Source organism: Strix aluco, chromosome 28 (genome assembly GCF_031877795.1).
Source record: "Strix aluco isolate bStrAlu1 chromosome 28, bStrAlu1.hap1, whole genome shotgun sequence".
NCBI lineage: Eukaryota > Metazoa > Chordata > Aves > Strigiformes > Strigidae > Strix > Strix aluco.
This window is the reverse complement of record NC_133958.1, coordinates 63,669-80,890: the sequence shown is the minus strand read 5'-3', so window position 1 is coordinate 80,890 and position 17,222 is coordinate 63,669.

Here is a 17,222-nt window from a genome sequence, read left to right as displayed (position 1 = left end):
GTGTTTTCTGCACAAAAGCGATTCTTGCGAAGCAATGTGAACAGGCACAGAGAAGGTGCTATCAGGGAATTCTCTGCCTGCCTTTCCCCAGTGCTCTGCAAGCTCTCCAGGACAACATAGAATCTGGGGCTCTGTGCTTTCTTTCCTTCTGAACAAGTGTTACTGTTTTCTGCACAAAAGCGATTCTTGCGAAGCAATGTGAACACTTCTGCTTCTCAGGCACAGAGAAGGTGCTAGCAGGGAATTCTCTGCCTGCCTTTCCCCAGTGCTCTGCAAGCTCTCCAGGACAACAGCAAATCTGGGGCGCTGTGCTTTCTTTCCTTCTGAACAAGTGTTACTGTTTTCTGCACAAAAGCGATTCTGCGAAGCAATGTGAACAGGCACAGAGAAGGTGCTATCAGGGAATTCTCTGCCTGCCTTTCCCCAGTGCTCTGCAAGCTCTCCAGGACAACATAAAATCTGGGGCTCTGTGCTTTCTTTCCTTCTGAACAAGTGTTACTGTTTTCTGCACAAAAGCGATTCTGCGAAGCAATGTGAACACTTCTGCTTCCCAGGCACAGAGAAGGTGCTAGCAAGGAATTCTCTGCCTGCCTTTCCCCAGTGCTCTGCAAGCTCTCCAGGACAACATAAAATCTGGGGCTCTGTGCTTTCTTTCCTTCTGAACAAGTGTTAGTGTTTTCTGCACAAAAGCGATTCTTGTGAAGCAATGTGAACACTTCTGCTTCCCAGGCACAGAGAAGGTGCTAGCAGGGAATTCTCTGCCTGCCTTTCCCCAGTGCTCTGCAAGCTCTCCAGGACAACATAGAATCTGGGGCTCTGTGCTTTCTTTCCTTCTGAACAAGTGTTACTGTTTTCTGCACAAAAGCGATTCTGCGAAGCAATGTGAACACTTCTGCTTCCCAGGCACAGAGAAGGTGCTAGCAGGGAATTCTCTGCCTGCCTTTCCCCAGTGCTCTGCAAGCTCTCCAGGACAACATAAAATCTGGGGCTCTGTGCTTTCTTTCCTTCTGAACAAGTGTTACTGTTTTCTGCACAAAAGCGATTCTTGCGAAGCAATGTGAACAGGCACAGAGAAGGTGCTATCAGGGAATTCTCTGCCTGCCTTTCCCCAGTGCTCTGCAAGCTCTCCAGGACAACATAGAATCTGGGGCTCTGTGCTTTCTTTCCTTCTGAACAAGTGTTACTGTTTTCTGCACAAAAGCGATTCTGCGAAGCAATGTGAACACATCTGCTTCCCAGGCACAGAGAAGGTGCTAGCAAGGAATTCTCTGCCTGCCTTTCCCCAGTGCTCTGCAAGCTCTCCAGGACAACATAAAATCTGGGGCTCTGTGCTTTCTTTCCTTCTGAACAAGTGTTAGTGTTTTCTGCACAAAAGCGATTCTTGCGAAGCAATGTGAACACTTCTGCTTCCCAGGCACAGAGAAGGTGCTAGCAGGGAATTCTCTGCCTGCCTTTCCCCAGTGCTCTGCAAGCTCTCCAGGACAACATAAAATCTGGGGCTCTGTGCTTTCTTTCCTTCTGAACAAGTGTTACTGTTTTCTGCACAAAAGCGATTCTTGCGAAGCGATGTGAACACTTCTGCTTCCCAGGCACAGAGAAGGTGCTAGCAAGGAATTCTCTGCCTGCCTTTCCCCAGTGCTCTGCAAGCTCTCCAGGACAACATAAAATCTGGGGCTCTGTGCTTTCTTTCCTTCTGAACAAGTGTTAGTGTTTTCTGCACAAAAGCGATTCTTGCGAAGCAATGTGAACAGGCACAGAGAAGGTGCTATCAGGGAATTCTCTGCCTGCCTTTCCCCAGTGCTCTGCAAGCTCTCCAGGACAACAGCAAATCTGGGGCTCTGTGCTTTCTTTCCTTCTGAACAAGTGTTACTGTTTTCTGCACAAAAGCGATTCTGCGAAGCAATGTGAACACTTCTGCTTCCCAGGCACAGAGAAGGTGCTATCAGGGAATTCTCTGCCTGCCTTTCCCCAGTGCTCTGCAAGCTCTCCAGGACAACATAGAATCTGGGGCTCTGTGCTTTCTTTCGTTCTGAACAAGTGTTACTGTTTTCTGCACAAAAGCGATTCTGCGAAGCAATGTGAACAGGCACAGAGAAGGTGCTAGCAAGGAATTCTCTGCCTGCCTTTCCCCAGTGCTCTGCAAGCTCTCCAGGACAACATAGAATCTGGGGCTCTGTGCTTTCTTTCGTTCTGAACAACTGTTACATTTTTCTGCACAAAAGCGATTCTTGCGAAGCAATGTGAACACTTCTGCTTCCCAGGCACAGAGAAGGTGCTAGCAGGGAATTCTCTGCCTGCCTTTCCCCAGTGCTCTGCAAGCTCTCCAGGACAACAGCAAATCTGGGGCTCTGTGCTTTCTTTCCTTCTGAACAAGTGTTACTGTTTTCTGCACAAAAGCGATTCTTGCGAAGCAATGTGAACAGGCACAGAGAAGGTGCTATCAGGGAATTCTCTGCCTGCCTTTCCCCAGTGCTCTGCAAGCTCTCCAGGACAACATAAAATCTGGGGCTCTGTGCTTTCTTTCGTTCTGAACAAGTGTTACTGTTTTCTGCACAAAAGCGATTCTGCGAAGCAATGTGAACACTTCTGCTTCCCAGGCACAGAGAAGGTGCTAGCAGGGAATTCTCTGCCTGCCTTTCCCCAGTGCTCTGCAAGCTCTCCAGGACAACATAAAATCTGGGGCTCTGTGCTTTCTTTCGTTCTGAACAAGTGTTACTGTTTTCTGCACAAAAGCGATTCTGCGAAGCAATGTGAACAGGCACAGAGAAGGTGCTATCAGGGAATTCTCTGCCTGCCTTTCCCCAGTGCTCTGCAAGCTCTCCAGGACAACATAAAATCTGGGGCTCTGTGCTTTCTTTCCTTCTGAACAAGTGTTACTGTTTTCCGCACAAAAGCGATTCTGCGAAGCAATGTGAACACTTGTGCTTCCCAGGCACAGAGAAGGTTCTATCAGGGAATTCTCTGCCTGCCTTTCCCCAGTGCTCTGCAAGCTCTCCAGGACAACATAGAATCTGGGGCTCTGTGCTTTCTTTCCTTCTGAACAAGTGTTACTGTTTTCTGCACAAAAGCGATTCTTGCGAAACAATGTGAACACTTCTGTTTCCCAGGCACAGAGAAGGTGCTAGCAGGGAATTCTCTGCCTGCCTTTCCCCAGTGCTCTGCAAGCTCTCCAGGACAACAGCAAATCTGGGGCGCTGTGCTTTCTTTCCTTCTGAACAAGTGTTACTGTTTTCTGCACAAAAGCGATTCTGCGAAGCAATGTGAACAGGCACAGAGAAGGTGCTATCAGGGAATTCTCTGCCTGCCTTTCCCCAGTGCTCTGCAAGCTCTCCAGGACAACATAGAATCTGGGGCTCTGTGCTTTCTTTCGTTCTGAACAAGTGTTAGTGTTTTCCGCACAAAAGCGATTCTGCGAAGCAATGTGAACACTTCTGCTTCCCAGGCACAGAGAAGGTGCTAGCAGGGAATTCTCTGCCTGCCTTTCCCCAGTGCTCTGCAAGCTCTCCAGGACAACATAAAATCTGGGGCTCTGTGCTTTCTTTCCTTCTGAACAAGTGTTACTGTTTTCTGCACAAAAGCGATTCTGCGAAGCAATGTGAACACTTCTGCTTCCCAGGCACAGAGAAGGTGCTATCAGGGAATTCTCTGCCTGCCTTTCCCCAGTGCTCTGCAAGCTCTCCAGGACAACATAAAATCTGGGGCTCTGTGCTTTCTTTCGTTCTGAACAAGTGTTACTGTTTTCTGCACAAAAGCGATTCTGCGAAGCAATGTGAACAGGCACAGAGAAGGTGCTATCAGGGAATTCTCTGCCTGCCTTTCCCCAGTGCTCTGCAAGCTCTCCAGGACAACATAAAATCTGGGGCTCTGTGCTTTCTTTCGTTCTGAACAAGTGTTACTGTTTTCTGCACAAAAGCGATTCTGCGAAGCAATGTGAACAGGCACAGAGAAGGTGCTATCAGGGAATTCTCTGCCTACCTTTCCCCAGTGCTCTGCAAGCTCTCCAGGACAACATAGAATCTGGGGCTCTGTGCTTTCTTTCGTTCTGAACAACTGTTACATTTTTCTGCACAAAAGCGATTCTTGCGAAGCAATGTGAACACTTCTGCTTCCCAGGCACAGAGAAGGTGCTAGCAGGGAATTCTCTGCCTGCCTTTCCCCAGTGCTCTGCAAGCTCTCCAGGACAACAGCAAATCTGGGGCTCTGTGCTTTCTTTCCTTCTGAACAAGTGTTACTGTTTTCTGCACAAAAGCTATTCTTGCGAAGCAATGTGAACAGGCACAGAGAAGGTGCTATCAGGGAATTCTCTGCCTGCCTTTCCCCAGGGCTCTGCAAGCTCTCCAGGACAACATAAAATCTGGGGCTCTGTGCTTTCTTTCCTTCTGAACAAGTGTTACTGTTTTCTGCACAAAAGCGATTCTGCGAAGCAATGTGAACACTTCTGCTTCCCAGGCACAGAGAAGGTGCTAGCAAGGAATTCTCTGCCTGCCTTTCCCCAGTGCTCTGCAAGCTCTCCAGGACAACATAAAATCTGGGGCTCTGTGCTTTCTTTCCTTCTGAACAAGTGTTACTGTTTTCTGCACAAAAGCGATTCTGCGAAGCAATGTGAACAGGCACAGAGAAGGTGCTATCAGGGAATTCTCTGCCTGCCTTTCCCCAGTGCTCTGCAAGCTCTCCAGGACAACATAGAATCTGGGGCTCTGTGCTTTCTTTCGTTCTGAACAACTGTTACATTTTTCTGCACAAAAGCGATTCTTGCGAAGCAATGTGAACACTTCTGCTTCCCAGGCACAGAGAAGGTGCTATCAGGGAATTCTCTGCCTGCTTTTCCCCAGTGCTCTGCGAGCTCTCCAGGACAACAGCAAATCTGGGGCTCTGTGCTTTCTTTCCTTCTGAACAAGTGTTACTGTTTTCTGCACAAAAGCGATTCTTGCGAAGCAATGTGAACAGGCACAGAGAAGGTGCTATCAGGGAATTCTCTGCCTGCCTTTCCCCAGTGCTCTGCAAGCTCTCCAGGACAACATAAAATCTGGGGCTCTGTGCTTTCTTTCCTTCTGAACAAGTGTTACTGTTTTCTGCACAAAAGCGATTCTGCGAAGCAATGTGAACACCTCTGCTTCCCAGGCACAGAGAAGGTGCTATCAGGGAATTCTCTGCCTGCCTTTCCCCAGTGCTCTGCAAGCTCTCCAGGACAACATAAAATCTGGGGCTCTGTGCTTTCTTTCCTTCTGAACAAGTGTTAATGTTTTCTGCACAAAAGCGATTCTGCGAAGCAATGTGAACACTTCTGCTTCCCAGGCACAGAGAAGGTGCTAGCAAGGAATTCTCTGCCTGCCTTTCCGCAGTGCTCTGCAAGCTCTCCAGGACAACATAAAATCTGGGGCTCTGTGCTTTCTTTCCTTCTGAACAAGTGTTACTGTTTTCCGCACAAAAGTGATTCTGCGAAGCAATGTGAACACTTCTGCTTCCCAGGCACAGAGAAGGTGCTAGCAAGGAATTCTCTGCCTGCCTTTCCCCAGTGCTCTGCAAGCTCTCCAGGACAACATAGAATCTGGGGCTCTGTGCTTTCTTTCCTTCTGAACAAGTGTTACTGTTTTCTGCACAAAAGCGATTCTGCGAAGCAATGTGAACACTTCTGCTTCCCAGGCACAGAGAAGGTGCTAGCAAGGAATTCTCTGCCTGCCTTTCCCCAGTGCTCTGCAAGCTCTCCAGGACAACATAAAATCTGGGGCTCTGTGCTTTCTTTCCTTCTGAACAAGTGTTACTGTTTTCTGCAGAAAAGCGATTCTTGCGAAGCAATGTGAACACTTCTGCTTCCAGGCACAGAGAAGGTGCTATCAGGGAATTCTCTGCCTGCCTTTCCCCAGTGCTCTGCAAGCTCTCCAGGACAACATAGACTCTGGGGCTCTGTGCTTTCTTTCCTTCTGAACAAGTGTTACTGTTTTCTGCACAAAACCGATCCTGCGAAGCAATGTGAACAGGCACAGAGAAGGTGCTATCAGGGAATTCTCTGCCTGCCTTTCCCCAGTGCTCTGCAAGCTCTCCAGGACAACATAGAATCTGGGGCTCTGTGCTTTCTTTCCTTCTGAACAAGTGTTACTGTTTTCTGCACAAAAGCGATTCTTGCGAAGCAATGTGAACACTTCTGCTTCCCAGGCACAGAGAAGGTGCTAGCAAGGAATTCTCTGCCTGCCTTTCCCCAGTGCTCTGCAAGCTCTCCAGGACAACATAGAATCTGGGGCTCTGTGCTTTCTTTCCTTCTGAACAAGTGTTACTGTTTTCTGCACAAAAGCGATTCTTGCGAAGCAATGTGAACAGGCACAGAAAAGGTGCTATCAGGGAATTCTCTGCCTGCCTTTCCCCAGTGCTCTGCAAGCTCTCCAGGACAACATAAAATCTGGGGCTCTGTGCTTTCTTTCCTTTTGAACAAGTGTTAGTGTTTTCCGCACAAAAGCGATTCTGCGAAGCAATGTGAACACTTCTGCTTCCCAGGCACAGAGAAGGTGCTATCAGGGAATTCTCTGCCTGCCTTTCCCCAGTGCTCTGCAAGCTCTCCAGGACAACATAAAATCTGGGGCTCTGTGCTTTCTTTCGTTCTGAACAACTGTTACTGTTTTCTGCACAAAAGCGATTCTGCGAAGCAATGTGAACACTACTGCTTCCCAGGCACAGAGAAGGTGCTAGCAGGGAATTCTCTGCCTGCCTTTCCCCAGTGCTCTGCAAGCTCTCCAGGACAACATAAAATCTGGGGCTCTGTGCTTTCTTTCGTTCTGAACAAGTGTTACTGTTTTCTGCACAAAAGCGATTCTGCGAAGCAATGTGAACAGGCACAGAGAAGGTGCTATCAGGGAATTCTCTGCCTACCTTTCCCCAGTGCTCTGCAAGCTCTCCAGGACAACATAGAATCTGGGGCTCTGTGCTTTCTTTCGTTCTGAACAACTGTTACATTTTTCTGCACAAAAGCGATTCTTGCGAAGCAATGTGAACACTTCTGCTTCCCAGGCACAGAGAAGGTGCTAGCAGGGAATTCTCTGCCTGCCTTTCCCCAGTGCTCTGCAAGCTCTCCAGGACAACAGCAAATCTGGGGCTCTGTGCTTTCTTTCCTTCTGAACAAGTGTTACTGTTTTCTGCACAAAAGCGATTCTTGCGAAGCAATGTGAACAGGCACAGAGAAGGTGCTATCAGGGAATTCTCTGCCTGCCTTTCCCCAGTGCTCTGCAAGCTCTCCAGGACAACATAAAATCTGGGGCTCTGTGCTTTCTTTCCTTCTGAACAAGTGTTACTGTTTTCTGCACAAAAGCGATTCTGCGAAGCAATGTGAACACTTCTGCTTCCCAGGCACAGAGAAGGTGCTATCAGGGAATTCTCTGCCTGCCTTTCCCCAGTGTTCTGCAAGCTCTCCAGGACAACATAAAATCTGGGGCTCTGTGCTTTCTTTCCTTCTGAACAAGTGTTACTGTTTTCTGCACAAAAGCGATTCTGCGAAGCAATGTGAACAGGCACAGAGAAGGTGCTATCAGGGAATTCTCTGCCTGCCTTTCCCCAGTGCTCTGCAAGCTCTCCAGGACAACATAAAATCTGGGGCTCTGTGCTTTCTTTCCTTCTGAACAAGTGTTAGTGTTTTCCGCACAAAAGCGATTCTGCGAAGCAATGTGAACACTTGTGCTTCCCAGACACAGAGAAGGTTCTATCAGGGAATTCTCTGCCTGCCTTTCCCCAGTGCTCTGCAAGCTCTCCAGGACAACATAGAATCTGGGGCTCTGTGCTTTCTTTCCTTCTGAACAAGTGTTACTGTTTTCTGCACAAAAGCGATTCTTGCGAAGCAATGTGAACACTTCTGCTTCCCAGGCACAGAGAAGGTGCTAGCAGGGAATTCTCTGCCTGCCTTTCCCCAGTGCTCTGCAAGCTCTCCAGGACAACAGCAAATCTGGGGCGCTGTGCTTTCTTTCCTTCTGAACAAGTGTTACTGTTTTCTGCACAAAAGCGATTCTGCGAAGCAATGTGAACACTTCTGCTTCCCAGGCACAGAGAAGGTGCTAGCAAGGAATTCTCTGCCTGCCTTTCCCCAGTGCTCTGCAAGCTCTCCAGGACAACATAAAATCTGGGGCTCTGTGCTTTCTTTCCTTCTGAACAAGTGTTAGTGTTTTCTGCACAAAAGCGATTCTTGCGAAGCAATGTGAACAGGCACAGAGAAGGTGCTATCAGGGAATTCTCTGCCTGCCTTTCCCCAGTGCTCTGCAAGCTCTCCAGGACAACATAAAATCTGGGGCTCTGTGCTTTCTTTCCTTCTGAACAAGTGTTACTGTTTTCTGCACAAAAGCGATTCTGCGAAGCAATGTGAACACTTCTGCTTCCCAGGCACAGAGAAGGTGCTAGCAGGGAATTCTCTGCCTGCCTTTCCCCAGTGCTCTGCAAGCTCTCCAGGACAACATAGAATCTGGGGCTCTGTGCTTTCTTTCCTTCTGAACAAGTGTTACTGTTTTCTGCACAAAAGCGATTCTGCGAAGCAATGTGAACAGGCACAGAGAAGGTGCTAGCAAGGAATTCTCTGCCTGCCTTTCCCCAGTGCTCTGCAAGCTCTCCAGGACAACATAGAATCTGGGGCTCTGTGCTTTCTTTCGTTCTGAACAAGTGTTACTGTTTTCTGCACAAAAGCGATTCTTGCGAAGCAATGTGAACAGGCACAGAGAAGGTGCTATCAGGGAATTCTCTGCCTGCCTTTCCCCAGTGCTCTGCAAGCTCTCCAGGACAACATAAAATCTGGGGCTCTGTGCTTTCTTTCCTTCTGAACAAGTGTCAGTGTTTTCCGCACAAAAGCGATTCTGCGAAGCAATGTGAACACTTGTGCTTCCCAGGCACAGAGAAGGTTCTATCAGGGAATTCTCTGCCTGCCTTTCCCCAGTGCTCTGCAAGCTCTCCAGGACAACATAGAATCTGGGGCTCTGTGCTTTCTTTCGTTCTGAACAACTGTTACTGTTTTCTGCACAAAAGCGATTCTTGCGAAGCAATGTGAACACTTCTGCTTCCCAGGCACAGAGAAGGTGCTATCAGGGAATTCTCTGCCTGCCTTTCCCCAGTGCTCTGCAAGCTCTCCAGGACAACATAAAATCTGGGGCTCTGTGCTTTCTTTCGTTCTGAACAAGTGTTACTGTTTTCTGCACAAAAGCGATTCTGCGAAGCAATGTGAACAGGCACAGAGAAGGTGCTATCAGGGAATTCTCTGCCTGCCTTTCCCCAGTGCTCTGCAAGCTCTCCAGGACAACATAAAATCTGGGGCTCTGTGCTTTCTTTCCTTCTGAACAAGTGTCAGTGTTTTCCGCACAAAAGCGATTCTGCGAAGCAATGTGAACACTTGTGCTTCCCAGGCACAGAGAAGGTTCTATCAGGGAATTCTCTGCCTGCCTTTCCCCAGTGCTCTGCAAGCTCTCCAGGACAACATAGAATCTGGGGCTCTGTGCTTTCTTTCGTTCTGAACAACTGTTACTGTTTTCTGCACAAAAGCGATTCTTGCGAAGCAATGTGAACACTTCTGCTTCCCAGGCACAGAGAAGGTGCTATCAGGGAATTCTCTGCCTGCCTTTCCCCAGTGCTCTGCAAGCTCTCCAGGACAACATAGAATCTGGGGCTCTGTGCTTTCTTTAGTTCTGAACAAGTGTTACTGTTTTCTGCACAAAAGCGATTCTGCGAAGCAATGTGAACAGGCACAGAGAAGGTGCTATCAGGGAATTCTCTGCCTGCCTTTCCCCAGTGCTCTGCAAGCTCTCCAGGACAACATAAAATCTGGGGCTCTGTGCTTTCTTTCGTTCTGAACAAGTGTTACTGTTTTCTGCACAAAAGCGATTCTGCGAAGCAATGTGAACACTTCTGCTTCCCAGGCACAGAGAAGGTGCTATCAGGGAATTCTCTGCCTGCCTTTCCCCAGTGCTCTGCAAGCTCTCCAGGACAACATAGAATCTGGGGCTCTGTGCTTTCTTTCCTTCTGAACAAGTGTTACTGTTTTCTGCACAAAAGCGATTCTTGCGAAGTAATGTGAACACTTCTGCTTCCCAGGCACAGAGAAGGTGCTATCAGGGAATTCTCTGCCTGCCTTTCCCCAGTGCTCTGCAAGCTCTCCAGGACAACATAGAATCTGGGGCTCTGTGCTTTCTTTCCTTCTGAACAAGTGTTACTGTTTTCTGCACAAAAGCGATTCTGCGAAGCGATGTGAACACTTCTGCTTCCCAGGCACAGAGAAGGTGCTAGCAGGGAATTCTCTGCCTGCCTTTCCCCAGTGCTCTGCAAGCTCTCCAGGACAACATAAAATCTGGGGCTCTGTGCTTTCTTTCCTTCTGAACAAGTGTTACTGTTTTCTGCACAAAAGCGATTCTGCGAAGCAATGTGAACACTTCTGCTTCTCAGGCACAGAGAAGGTGCTAGCAAGGAATTCTCTGCCTGCCTTTCCCCAGTGCTCTGCAAGCTCTCCAGGACAACATAAAATCTGGGGCTCTGTGCTTTCTTTCCTTCTGAACAAGTGTTACTGTTTTCTGCACAAAAGCGATTCTGCGAAGCAATGTGAACAGGCACAGAGAAGGTGCTATCAGGGAATTCTCTGCCTGCCTTTCCCCAGTGCTCTGCAAGCTCTCCAGGACAACATAAAATCTGGGGCTCTGTGCTTTCTTTCCTTCTGAACAAGTGTTAATGTTTTCTGCACAAAAGCGATTCTGCGAAGCAATGTGAACACTTCTGCTTCCCAGGCACAGAGAAGGTGCTAGCAAGGAATTCTCTGCCTGCCTTTCCGCAGTGCTCTGCAAGCTCTCCAGGACAACATAAAATCTGGGGCTCTGTGCTTTCTTTCCTTCTGAACAAGTGTTACTGTTTTCCGCACAAAAGTGATTCTGCGAAGCAATGTGAACACTTCTGCTTCCCAGGCACAGAGAAGGTGCTAGCAAGGAATTCTCTGCCTGCCTTTCCCCAGTGCTCTGCAAGCTCTCCAGGACAACATAGAATCTGGGGCTCTGTGCTTTCTTTCCTTCTGAACAAGTGTTACTGTTTTCTGCACAAAAGCGATTCTGCGAAGCAATGTGAACACTTCTGCTTCCCAGGCACAGAGAAGGTGCTAGCAAGGAATTCTCTGCCTGCCTTTCCCCAGTGCTCTGCAAGCTCTCCAGGACAACATAAAATCTGGGGCTCTGTGCTTTCTTTCCTTCTGAACAAGTGTTACTGTTTTCTGCAGAAAAGCGATTCTTGCGAAGCAATGTGAACACTTCTGCTTCCAGGCACAGAGAAGGTGCTAGCAGGGAATTCTCTGCCTGCCTTTCCCCAGTGCTCTGCAAGCTCTCCAGGACAACATAGACTCTGGGGCTCTGTGCTTTCTTTCCTTCTGAACAAGTGTTACTGTTTTCTGCACAAAACCGATCCTGCGAAGCAATGTGAACAGGCACAGAGAAGGTGCTATCAGGGAATTCTCTGCCTGCCTTTCCCCAGTGCTCTGCAAGCTCTCCAGGACAACATAGAATCTGGGGCTCTGTGCTTTCTTTCCTTCTGAACAAGTGTTACTGTTTTCTGCACAAAAGCGATTCTTGCGAAGCAATGTGAACACTTCTGCTTCCCAGGCACAGAGAAGGTGCTAGCAAGGAATTCTCTGCCTGCCTTTCCCCAGTGCTCTGCAAGCTCTCCAGGACAACATAGAATCTGGGGCTCTGTGCTTTCTTTCCTTCTGAACAAGTGTTACTGTTTTCTGCACAAAAGCGATTCTTGCGAAGCAATGTGAACAGGCACAGAAAAGGTGCTATCAGGGAATTCTCTGCCTGCCTTTCCCCAGTGCTCTGCAAGCTCTCCAGGACAACATAAAATCTGGGGCTCTGTGCTTTCTTTCCTTTTGAACAAGTGTTAGTGTTTTCCGCACAAAAGCGATTCTGCGAAGCAATGTGAACACTTCTGCTTCCCAGGCACAGAGAAGGTGCTATCAGGGAATTCTCTGCCTGCCTTTCCCCAGTGCTCTGCAAGCTCTCCAGGACAACATAAAATCTGGGGCTCTGTGCTTTCTTTCGTTCTGAACAAGTGTTACTGTTTTCTGCACAAAAGCGATTCTGCGAAGCAATGTGAACACTACTGCTTCCCAGGCACAGAGAAGGTGCTAGCAGGGAATTCTCTGCCTGCCTTTCCCCAGTGCTCTGCAAGCTCTCCAGGACAACATAAAATCTGGGGCTCTGTGCTTTCTTTCGTTCTGAACAAGTGTTACTGTTTTCTGCACAAAAGCGATTCTGCGAAGCAATGTGAACAGGCACAGAGAAGGTGCTATCAGGGAATTCTCTGCCTACCTTTCCCCAGTGCTCTGCAAGCTCTCCAGGACAACATAGAATCTGGGGCTCTGTGCTTTCTTTCGTTCTGAACAACTGTTACATTTTTCTGCACAAAAGCGATTCTTGCGAAGCAATGTGAACACTTCTGCTTCCCAGGCACAGAGAAGGTGCTAGCAGGGAATTCTCTGCCTGCCTTTCCCCAGTGCTCTGCAAGCTCTCCAGGACAACAGCAAATCTGGGGCTCTGTGCTTTCTTTCCTTCTGAACAAGTGTTACTGTTTTCTGCACAAAAGCGATTCTTGCGAAGCAATGTGAACAGGCACAGAGAAGGTGCTATCAGGGAATTCTCTGCCTGCCTTTCCCCAGTGCTCTGCAAGCTCTCCAGGACAACATAAAATCTGGGGCTCTGTGCTTTCTTTCCTTCTGAACAAGTGTTACTGTTTTCTGCACAAAAGCGATTCTGCGAAGCAATGTGAACACTTCTGCTTCCCAGGCACAGAGAAGGTGCTATCAGGGAATTCTCTGCCTGCCTTTCCCCAGTGTTCTGCAAGCTCTCCAGGACAACATAAAATCTGGGGCTCTGTGCTTTCTTTCCTTCTGAACAAGTGTTACTGTTTTCTGCACAAAAGCGATTCTGCGAAGCAATGTGAACAGGCACAGAGAAGGTGCTATCAGGGAATTCTCTGCCTGCCTTTCCCCAGTGCTCTGCAAGCTCTCCAGGACAACATAAAATCTGGGGCTCTGTGCTTTCTTTCCTTCTGAACAAGTGTTAGTGTTTTCCGCACAAAAGCGATTCTGCGAAGCAATGTGAACACTTGTGCTTCCCAGACACAGAGAAGGTTCTATCAGGGAATTCTCTGCCTGCCTTTCCCCAGTGCTCTGCAAGCTCTCCAGGACAACATAGAATCTGGGGCTCTGTGCTTTCTTTCCTTCTGAACAAGTGTTACTGTTTTCTGCACAAAAGCGATTCTTGCGAAGCAATGTGAACACTTCTGCTTCCCAGGCACAGAGAAGGTGCTAGCAGGGAATTCTCTGCCTGCCTTTCCCCAGTGCTCTGCAAGCTCTCCAGGACAACAGCAAATCTGGGGCGCTGTGCTTTCTTTCCTTCTGAACAAGTGTTACTGTTTTCTGCACAAAAGCGATTCTGCGAAGCAATGTGAACACTTCTGCTTCCCAGGCACAGAGAAGGTGCTAGCAAGGAATTCTCTGCCTGCCTTTCCCCAGTGCTCTGCAAGCTCTCCAGGACAACATAAAATCTGGGGCTCTGTGCTTTCTTTCCTTCTGAACAAGTGTTAGTGTTTTCTGCACAAAAGCGATTCTTGCGAAGCAATGTGAACAGGCACAGAGAAGGTGCTATCAGGGAATTCTCTGCCTGCCTTTCCCCAGTGCTCTGCAAGCTCTCCAGGACAACATAAAATCTGGGGCTCTGTGCTTTCTTTCCTTCTGAACAAGTGTTACTGTTTTCTGCACAAAAGCGATTCTGCGAAGCAATGTGAACACTTCTGCTTCCCAGGCACAGAGAAGGTGCTAGCAGGGAATTCTCTGCCTGCCTTTCCCCAGTGCTCTGCAAGCTCTCCAGGACAACATAGAATCTGGGGCTCTGTGCTTTCTTTCCTTCTGAACAAGTGTTACTGTTTTCTGCACAAAAGCGATTCTGCGAAGCAATGTGAACAGGCACAGAGAAGGTGCTAGCAAGGAATTCTCTGCCTGCCTTTCCCCAGTGCTCTGCAAGCTCTCCAGGACAACATAGAATCTGGGGCTCTGTGCTTTCTTTCGTTCTGAACAAGTGTTACTGTTTTCTGCACAAAAGCGATTCTTGCGAAGCAATGTGAAAACTTCTGCTTCCCAGGCACAGAGAAGGTGCTAGCAGGGAATTCTCTGCCTGCCTTTCCCCAGTGCTCTGCAAGCTCTCCAGGACAACATAAAATCTGGGGCTCTGTGCTTTCTTTCGTTCTGAACAAGTGTTACTGTTTTCTGCACAAAAGCGATTCTGCGAAGCAATGTGAACAGGCACAGAGAAGGTGCTATCAGGGAATTCTCTGCCTGCCTTTCCCCAGTGCTCTGCAAGCTCTCCAGGACAACATAGAATCTGGGGCTCTGTGCTTTCTTTCGTTCTGAACAACTGTTACATTTTTCTGCACAAAAGCGATTCTTGCGAAGCAATGTGAACACTTCTGCTTCCCAGGCACAGAGAAGGTGCTAGCAGGGAATTCTCTGCCTGCCTTTCCCCAGTGCTCTGCAAGCTCTCCAGGACAACAGCAAATCTGGGGCTCTGTGCTTTCTTTCCTTCTGAACAAGTGTTACTGTTTTCTGCACAAAAGCGATTCTTGCGAAGCAATGTGAACAGGCACAGAGAAGGTGCTATCAGGGAATTCTCTGCCTGCCATTCCCCAGTGCTCTGCAAGCTCTCCAGGACAACATAAAATCTGGGGCTCTGTGCTTTCTTTCCTTCTGAACAAGTGTTACTGTTTTCTGCACAAAAGCGATTCTGCGAAGCAATGTGAACACCTCTGCTTCCCAGGCACAGAGAAGGTGCTATCAGGGAATTCTCTGCCTGCCTTTCCCCAGTGTTCTGCAAGCTCTCCAGGACAACATAAAATCTGGGGCTCTGTGCTTTCTTTCGTTCTGAACAAGTGTTACTGTTTTCTGCACAAAAGCGATTCTGCGAAGCAATGTGAACAGGCACAGAGAAGGTGCTATCAGGGAATTCTCTGCCTGCCTTTCCCCAGTGCTCTGCAAGCTCTCCAGGACAACATAAAATCTGGGGCTCTGTGCTTTCTTTCCTTCTGAACAAGTGTCAGTGTTTTCCGCACAAAAGCGATTCTGCGAAGCAATGTGAACACTTGTGCTTCCCAGGCACAGAGAAGGTTCTATCAGGGAATTCTCTGCCTGCCTTTCCCCAGTGCTCTGCAAGCTCTCCAGGACAACATAGAATCTGGGGCTCTGTGCTTTCTTTCGTTCTGAACAACTGTTACTGTTTTCTGCACAAAAGCGATTCTTGCGAAGCAATGTGAACACTTCTGCTTCCCAGGCACAGAGAAGGTGCTATCAGGGAATTCTCTGCCTGCCTTTCCCCAGTGCTCTGCAAGCTCTCCAGGACAACATAGAATCTGGGGCTCTGTGCTTTCTTTAGTTCTGAACAAGTGTTACTGTTTTCTGCACAAAAGCGATTCTGCGAAGCAATGTGAACAGGCACAGAGAAGGTGCTATCAGGGAATTCTCTGCCTGCCTTTCCCCAGTGCTCTGCAAGCTCTCCAGGACAACATAGAATCTGGGGCTCTGTGCTTTCTTTCGTTCTGAACAAGTGTTACTGTTTTCTGCACAAAAGCGATTCTGCGAAGCAATGTGAACACTTCTGCTTCCCAGGCACAGAGAAGGTGCTAGCAGGGAATTCTCTGCCTGCCTTTCCCCAGTGCTCTGCAAGCTCTCCAGGACAACATAGAATCTGGGGCTCTGTGCTTTCTTTCCTTCTGAACAAGTGTTACTGTTTTCTGCACAAAAGCGATTCTTGCGAAGCGATGTGAACACTTCTGCTTCCCAGGCACAGAGAAGGTGCTAGCAAGGAATTCTCTGCCTGCCTTTCCCCAGTGCTCTGCAAGCTCTCCAGGACAACATAAAATCTGGGGCTCTGTGCTTTCTTTCCTTCTGAACAAGTGTTAGTGTTTTCTGCACAAAAGCGATTCTTGCGAAGCAATGTGAACAGGCACAGAGAAGGTGCTAGCAGGGAATTCTCTGCCTGCCTTTCCCCAGTGCTCTGCAAGCTCTCCAGGACAACATAAAATCTGGGGCTCTGTGCTTTCTTTCCTTCTGAACAAGTGTTACTGTTTTCTGCACAAAAGCGATTCTGCGAAGCAATGTGAACAGGCACAGAGAAGGTGCTAGCAAGGAATTCTCTGCCTGCCTTTCCCCAGTGCTCTGCAAGCTCTCCAGGACAACATAGAATCTGGGGCTCTGTGCTTTCTTTCGTTCTGAACAACTGTTACATTTTTCTGCACAAAAGCGATTCTTGCGAAGCAATGTGAACACTTCTGCTTCCCAGGCACAGAGAAGGTGCTAGCAGGGAATTCTCTGCCTGCCTTTCCCCAGTGCTCTGCAAGCTCTCCAGGACAACATAGAATCTGGGGCTCTGTGCTTTCTTTCCTTCTGAACAAGTGTTACTGTTTTCTGCACAAAAGCGATTCTTGCGAAGCAATGTGAACAGGCACAGAGAAGGTGCTATCAGGGAATTCTCTGCCTGCCTTTCCCCAGTGCTCTGCAAGCTCTCCAGGACAACATAAAATCTGGGGCTCTGTGCTTTCTTTCCTTCTGAACAAGTGTTACTGTTTTCTGCACAAAAGCGATTCTGCGAAGCAATGTGAACACTTCTGCTTCCCAGGCACAGAGAAGGTGCTAGCAGGGAATTCTCTGCCTGCCTTTCCCCAGTGCTCTGCAAGCTCTCCAGGACAACATAGACTCTGGGGCTCTGTGCTTTCTTTCGTTCTGAACAAGTGTTACTGTTTTCTGCACAAAAGCGATTCTGCGAAGCAATGTGAACAGGCACAGAGAAGGTGCTATCAGGGAATTCTCTGCCTGCCTTTCCCCAGTGCTCTGCAAGCTCTCCAGGACAACATAAAATCTGGGGCTCTGTGCTTTCTTTCCTTCTGAACAAGTGTTAGAGTTTTCCGCACAAAAGCGATTCTGCGAAGCAATGTGAACACTTGTGCTTCCCAGGCACAGAGAAGGTGCTAGCAGGGAATTCTCTGCCTGCCTTTCCCCAGTGCTCTGCAAGCTCTCCAGGACAACATAGAATCTGGGGCTCTGTGCTTTCTTTCCTTCTGAACAAGTGTTACTGTTTTCTGCACAAAAGCGATTCTTGCGAAGCAATGTGAACACTTCTGCTTCCCAGGCACAGAGAAGGTGCTAGCAGGGAATTCTCTGCCTGCCTTTCCCCAGTGCTCTGCAAGCT